Genomic DNA, 7,500 nt, shown 5'->3' with positions numbered 1-7,500 from the left:
CAATATTTTCATTAAACATTAAATACACTTCCAGGGGAAAATAAGTGAAAGGAACACTACAAAAACTTTTTAGCACCTCGCATGAACGGAATGAGAAAAGCAACAATACACGCAATCTGTCAATCAGATAAGATCCTAAATAAATCGTATCCAGTGATTTATATGTGTGCATTATACCGCTCCCTTATTTAGCGACCATAACAAGTATCGGGTTCACTGAAGCTAATCGACACGACAATAGTCTACTTTTTTTTTGACGAGAGAGAGAGAGAGAGAGAGAGAGAGAGAGAGAGAGAGAGAGAGAGAGAGAAGAGGCGGAGATAATATGGCGTGCTGATGAATTTTCTCGTACATCAACTTCGTGTATGCCAACTTTGTTTTATAGTAAAGTTATAGCAATAATTACTATTTACACTCGCGTGTTTAGAGAGAGAGAGAGAGAGAGAGAGAGAGAGAGAGGGGTGTCAACTTCCTGATATATACATTAATTTCTTACTTTTCTTCTGTCGTCTTTTTCTGGTTGACAAAGAAAACCAATATTTTTTTACCTGCCAAATGTAAGTCGAAATCTATTTTAAAGTGAAGTTGCTTAAATAACATTTAAAAGAAAATTGTCTGCGGATATTTCTTTCTTGTCGTCTGTTAAAGTTTTCTAAATCTCCATCACAAGCAGTCTGAAATTACAATTATCAATAATTCCTCGAAGCGAATAAGATGTCAGCAGCACGTGCTTCCTTTTTTATATACGAACCATCTTACCAAGCGCATGTATGTGTGTGAGAGAGAGAGAGAGAGAGAGAGAGAGAGAGAGAGAGAGAGAGAGAGAGAGAGAGGGCGATTTTCCAATATCAGAGCAGTCGTATCATTTCAAGGCAGTTTCCAGTTAGGGTCAGAATGAGAAGTTGAACGACCCAAGCTGTTTCCACCCATGACCGTATTTGCTATCTCTTCATGGTCATTGTACGTGTGTGTATGTGTGTGCGCGCGCATGTGCGCTTGCTCTAGCATGTGTGTGTGTGCGTGCGATGCAAGAAGTTGGAGAGACTGGGTGGAAGAAAAGGGATGAGATAATTTCAAGGCAACTTCTTTTCCTCAAGCGATAAGAAGAGATTTGGCGCGAACTTGGCCTTGTCAGGCTTTCATGAGATTCTGGGAACCATCTGGCATATCTTTTGAATTATATTCTCCTCCCTGTTTTATCATTTCTATCTACGCAACATTAACCTTAGGTCGCTCGCACGTAAAATTGAGCTAACAAATACATATGCATCGATACAACAATGTATTGTATAACAAAAGATGTCATGAGGTGAAACACTGATCAAAAATTCCCGAGATTCGAGATAAAGCGTGTACTACACGACAGAGGAAGCAGCACGTAGTATCTACATGCATACAACTAAATGAGAGAGAGAGAGAGAGAGAGAGAGAGAGAGAGAGAGAGAGAGAGAGAGAGAGAGAGAGAGAAGCACAACTAAGTCGAAATTATAAGTCGCTCTTTATGCACGGGATGGACCTCTGAGCAGTTCATTTTGATTCGTGAGCAACTTATCCTTCATTATCCACAGATATTAACCATAAAAACACTCAAAGTATGATTGTCTGCACGTCTAAGATACTGGATCGCCCACCCCACCCCTCTACCCCGCCTGATATCCAGATCCTTTCACTGGGAGTGTTTAACAAAATGCAACTCAATTAAAATCCTAGGAGTCATTCTTGATTGCAGGTCTATCTGTTCAACTACGCAGAGAATCATTTCACAGCAAACTTCTTTCAAGACATTGGGAGACCAGGCCGTCCGGAGGAAATGTTTTCATTCTTTTGGTCTTCAGTAGCTGACTCGAATCTGAAATTTGTTGGACAGACAAAAACTTGAATTCTATTAAATTTCCTATTCCTGATCTTCACATTTGTCTCTGACGCCGTCGTTCAATTAAGCTCATTGTGCACGCTCTTCAAAGTCTTTCCCAGTTCTGAATATCCTTTGTACCCAGATCTTCCCAGACTTTACCATCCACCGGACAACATTTCTTGTACAGTTAATTCTAACAGACGTCTCTTCTTCTTCTATAAGGTTTAATGAATCGCTGGAACTCAAGAAGTTCAAACTTGATGCAAATACTTTTTTGTTAAGCATGTTAATCAGCCTGACATGAGTCACACTTCATGGTTTGTTGTTTGCCTTATTTCTCGTTATTTATCTTTTTTTTAGGTTTTGTTTGTTACTTGTTTTGATGACTTCTTGTTTATTCCTCAGTTTCCTTTATTTTGCAGGGCAGCTTTTAATATTGCAACACTTTGGCTTGAAGCATGCTGGTTTTCCAACTTGGGTTTCTATCTTGACTTATAATAATAATAATAATAATAATAATAATAATAATAATAATAATAATAATAATAATATCTAACTGTCGACAAGTTTATTGTATTTTGCAAAAGGTTACTATCCACTACAGCTTCATCTGTAAGTTTGAACTCTCCCACAAATTTATAAAAATTTCTCATAAAAATTAAAAAATAATCTCGACATCAAAAAAAAATATCTAAAAGAGGAGAAAAAGTCTCTCTCTCTCTCTCTCTCTCTCTCTCTCTCTCTCTCTCTCTCTCTCTCTCTCTCTCTCTCTCTCTCTCTCTTCCCTGAGACTGAGCAGGCCACATGACAGCATGGATTCTTTTTCCATGAATAGCAAGTATAGTTCTCTCTCTCTCTCTCTCTCTCTCTCTCTCTCTCTCTCTCTCTCTCTCTCTCTCTCTCTCGTTCAATAAACCCGGTCATGCGTCAGAACAGACTCTTGTTACTTGTGCAACACGTATTCCTCTCTCTCTCTCTCTCTCTCTCTCTCTCTCTCTCTCTCTCTCTCTCTCTCTCTCTCAATAAACCGAGCCATGTGTCAGGACAGTCTCATGTTCCTTGTGCAACACGTATCCCTCTCTCTCTCTCTCTCTCTCTCTCTCTCTCTCTCTCTCTCTCTCTCTCTCTCTCTCTCTCTCTCTCTCTCTCATGTTGGACACCCACCTTATGAAGTGACAGTAAAGGAATGGGAAGAGGGTGAGATATCTCCACTTGGCGTCAGGACACTTTGCAAGAGGGTGGGTTGGGTGAGAGATGGGAGGGCGGAGCTATTTTTAATTTTTTTATTTACTCGAAGTAGGAAATGCCTTTTAGATCCTGAGGCTAGGCATCGCATTCTACAACTTCTGGCAAGAGGACTCTGGTAATTCATAATCATGACGCAACTGAGTAAATTCCATTGAAATTCAGCCAGTCGAGCAAGCAAGCACCAGAAGAAGAGGCAGAATGCCTTAAAGCTAACGTAAGTCTCCCCAGTCCACAAAAAGATGGGAAAGGAAAGAGGCTAAGACTCGACTCCAAAGCACGAGATGAACTTGCCTCTTAAAAGAGGGAAGATTGTGAGCAAGCAAGCACCAGCATAAGAGGCAGAATGCCTTAAAGCTAACGTAAGTCTCCCCAGTCCACAAAAAGATGGGAAAGGAAAAGGCTACGGCTCAACTCCAGAGCACGAGATGAACTTGCTTCTTAAAAGAGGGAAGATTGTGAGAGTCTGGGAAAATTAAAACAGTACAGGTAAGTTATCTGAAAGAATTACATGTATCACAATACTGACCTAACACTATTCTCCTTGCAGTTTAATACATTTTTATCTATTTATTAATTTATGTTTTCTTTTTTAATAAGTGGGATCTCGAGATTTCTTTCTGTGCTTCCCCTTACCTCCTCTTGTTTCTTCCTACTGAACACCAAGCTCTTTGGAAGCTTCAATTTCATGTCAATGGTCCCCGTGGGCTTGTTCCATATGAATATGATTCCTCTTCTGAATAATAAAAGAATAATCCTTGTAAATTTTCTTTTCCCTACTGAGTACCTATTATATTTTTAGGTTTTGTGAATATCAAGCATATCGGTTTGTTAATACTTAAGTAGAAATATTGTTTCATAATTTCTATAAATAAGGCGAGTGGTAATTGTTTTCATCTTTATCATGTCTATATGCTAAGAAAAAATACGTCATACTACAGCATCCCAGTACCGAAAACACCCAAGTTTCCTGAATTGATTATCCGTACCTTGTTTTGGAGTTCTCTACCTGTTTGTGTCGACCTCGAAGATTTTTTCCACCTTCTTTTTCTTGCTTCCATCAAAATCTTTATTAGATAAGATTATCAACTCTCCAATATAAGTCTCGAAACTTTATGACCGCATTATGGAAAAAATGGAATAAACCTACCCCAACATTCAAAGTCTGTATCAAGCACGGACCAAATAAGCGCACTGAACTGCCTGGCCCCACTGGCGCTCCCTATTCGAGGGAAAAATCAAAGCCGCCATGCGCATGCGCGCGCATAACAAACGACCCAAAGCCAGCAAGAAAGCACCAGGAGTTCTCTCAGCTTAGCAATAGACGACGCTCGTGACTTCAACGGCGGGGATGATGATGTCAGGGCTCGTTCATGAAGAGGATGAGACTCGTTCTTGTCCGCCGGCGCCTTATTTGGGCATCAACAGTTGGAAGGGCGTCGTCCTGTTTGCTCCGACGACGGGAGTAAACACCGGGAGAAAGAAGGTGATGTTTCGAGGTGAAATGGTTGGGACGCCCTGGGCATCGTGGCATGCAGGTCGCCTCTGTGACTTTGAGAGAGAGTGTATGTGTGTGTGTGTGAGTCATGTTTAAGCGATTTCCCTGCGCAGAGTGAAAGACACTCACATACACTACTTCAGACAATTATGTGTGTAAATGTAGCATTCACACACACACACACACACACACACACACACACACACACATATATATATATATATATATATATATATATATATATATATATATATATATATAGAGAGAGAGAGAGAGAGAGAGAGAGAGAGAGAGAGAGAGAGAGAGAAAACGTACTATATATATATATATATATATATATATATATATATATATATATATATATATATATATATATATATATATATATATATATATATATATACATATATACACACACACATATATATATATATATATATATATATATATATATATATATATATATATATATATATATTTATACAGACAGAGATAGAGAGCGAGCCACTCCACAAAGGAATTCCCTAAAACACTGAGGCTATCACGCCAAGAATGAAAGCAATTTCGGCGACTGTGGCTATTATGAACAAAAACCGCGAAGCAAATTGACCTTAAAACAAAGGAGACTTGAAACAGGACCGGATAATCTCGCCCCTGTGTTTCTTTTTATGGTCCATTTTGACAAGAAGTGGTCATAAACGGAGTCCTTTCTGAATTACATGTTCCAAGCACGCGCGTGCGCAAATATTTGTTCAAGAACTGAATTTCTTGGCAAAGACATAGTTATTGACGAGAAAATTTTACAAATATTAAAATATTAAAAATTCATACTTATTTGTCCGTACGATGTATATAAATAGGTACATGAATGAACGCATGTGTGTGTACGAGTGTCAGTGTCTATGTACATACATACATGCACACCAACACAACGATAATCATAACTTAGCTTTACACTGCAGAATAGTGTAGCAATTTTAACTACGTATTTTTTAGAGAGTTTTCTTATAAGTGCTTCATTAGATCCCTTTGTTTTTATTTATTAATTTATCTATTTTCATTTGTTCAAAATAAAGAGAAAATTATTCGGGTACTCTGGAGATATTTGTTCCAAAGTCCTCGAGAACATTTCAATTCTGATTTCATAACAAACAAGTAAAAAAGGCGCCGAAGTTTCTTCGCGCAATCGAGTTTTCTGTATAAGCCGCGGCCCATGAAGCTTTTAAGCCACGGCCCGGTGGTGGCATGTCCTATAGCGCTGCCAGGCGCACGATTAAGGCTAACTTTAACCTTAAATAAAATAAAAAACTACTGAGGCTATATGGCTGCAATTTGGTATGTTTGATGATCAGAAGGTGGATGATCAACATACCAATTTGCAGCCGTCTAGCCTCAGTAGATTTTAAGATCTGAGGGCTGACAGAAAAAGTGCGGATGGACAGACAAAGCCGGCACAATAGTTTTCTTTGACAGAAAACTAAAAATGGAAGTTATCAATTATGGCATCCAAGCATGAATTCCATAAGTAAGAAATCGACGCTTCTTTTTTAGAGGAAAGCATTAAACCTGAAATTCAATATTAAAGAGAGAGAGAGCATTAATGACTTAAATTCTTATAAATGCGAGCAGTTCTTTCACCTCGCAGCATTGAGATGAAGTCCGCAACAGAAAAAGATGCATGAAACGATTCTTTGATGGCGAAAAAGAAAGCTATAAATGCCCAATTATGATAAAAAAAAAGTGTCAGAACCTTAACAGTATAATAAAAAGAAATAGACATTCACATCAACAGCAAATGGAAAGGATCACTTTACAAGTTCCTGATAAAATGTGAACTCATCAAATGATTAATTCACATAAAATTCGCATTTTTCATGAGGAGGAGTCAAATACTCGACTCCCACATAAAAAAATGGCCTTGCTTCCTGAAAGCATCAAATATGTCACTTTGTGAAAAAAAACTACAAAAAAAAAGTCACCTCTCCACACTTTTCTCGTTTGGTCAAGCGTAAAAGGGTTTATTGAGAGCTGCTCCAGCTCGCCTGGCTGAGGTCAGTGACGTGACCCGTGAAAGGCATCGTCAGACCTTCAAGAAGAAAAAATGAGAGAGAGAGAGAGAGAGAGAGAGAGAGAGAGAGAGAGAGAGAGAGAGAGAGAGAGAGAGAGAGAGAGAGATTCCAGCAGCTCTAGCATTTGTTTTACACAGAGGCTACATGTGAGAGAGAGAGAGAGAGAGAGAGAGAGAGAGAGAGAGAGAGAGAGAGAGAGAGAGAGAGAGAGAGAGATTCCAGCAGCTCTATCACTTGTTTTACACAGAGGCTACATGAGAGAGAGAGAGAGAGAGAGAGAGAGAGAGAGAGAGAGAGAGAGAGAGAGAGAGAGAGAGAGAGAGATTCCAGCAGCACTATCATTTGTTTTACACAGAGGCTACATGTGAGAGAGAGAGAGAGAGAGAGAGAGAGAGAGAGAGAGAGAGAGATTCCAGCAGCTCTATCATCTGTTTTACACAGAGGCTACATGTGAGAGAGAGAGAGAGAGAGAGAGAGAGAGAGAGAGAGAGAGAGAGAGAGAGAGAGAGAGAGAGAGAGAGAGAGAGATTCCAGCAGCTCTATCATCTGTTTTACACAGAGGCTACATGTGAGAGAGAGAGAGAGAGAGAGAGAGAGAGAGAGAGAGAGAGAGAGAGAGAGAGAGAGATTCCAGCAGCTCTATCATCTGTTTTACACAGAAGCTGCATGCGAGACTGAATACTTGAACGCAGGATGAATTCAAGGAGCATAATTAACATCATCAATATGTTTCTTATAAAACATAGAAGCGAAAATTTTAAAATACAGCCACAAATAAATAAACGACAACTTAAATAAAAGTGAAACTAAGGCAGAAAGCATAGTGCTTCCAA

General features: G+C 39.1%; 1 protein-coding gene across 5 annotated transcripts in view; it reads right to left on the bottom strand.

Annotated features, from left to right (window-relative positions):
* The window catches only part of LOC136849188 (uncharacterized), a 251,191-nt gene that overhangs the window by 103,722 nt on the left and 139,969 nt on the right, over window positions 1-7,500 (bottom strand). The window lies entirely within an intron of this gene.

The sequence above is a fragment of the Macrobrachium rosenbergii genome, chromosome 20 (genome assembly GCF_040412425.1).
Source record: "Macrobrachium rosenbergii isolate ZJJX-2024 chromosome 20, ASM4041242v1, whole genome shotgun sequence".
In the NCBI taxonomy this organism is placed as follows: Eukaryota; Metazoa; Arthropoda; class Malacostraca; order Decapoda; family Palaemonidae; genus Macrobrachium; species Macrobrachium rosenbergii.
Note: the sequence above shows the minus strand (reverse complement) of the source record. Positions and strands in the feature narration are given on the sequence as shown.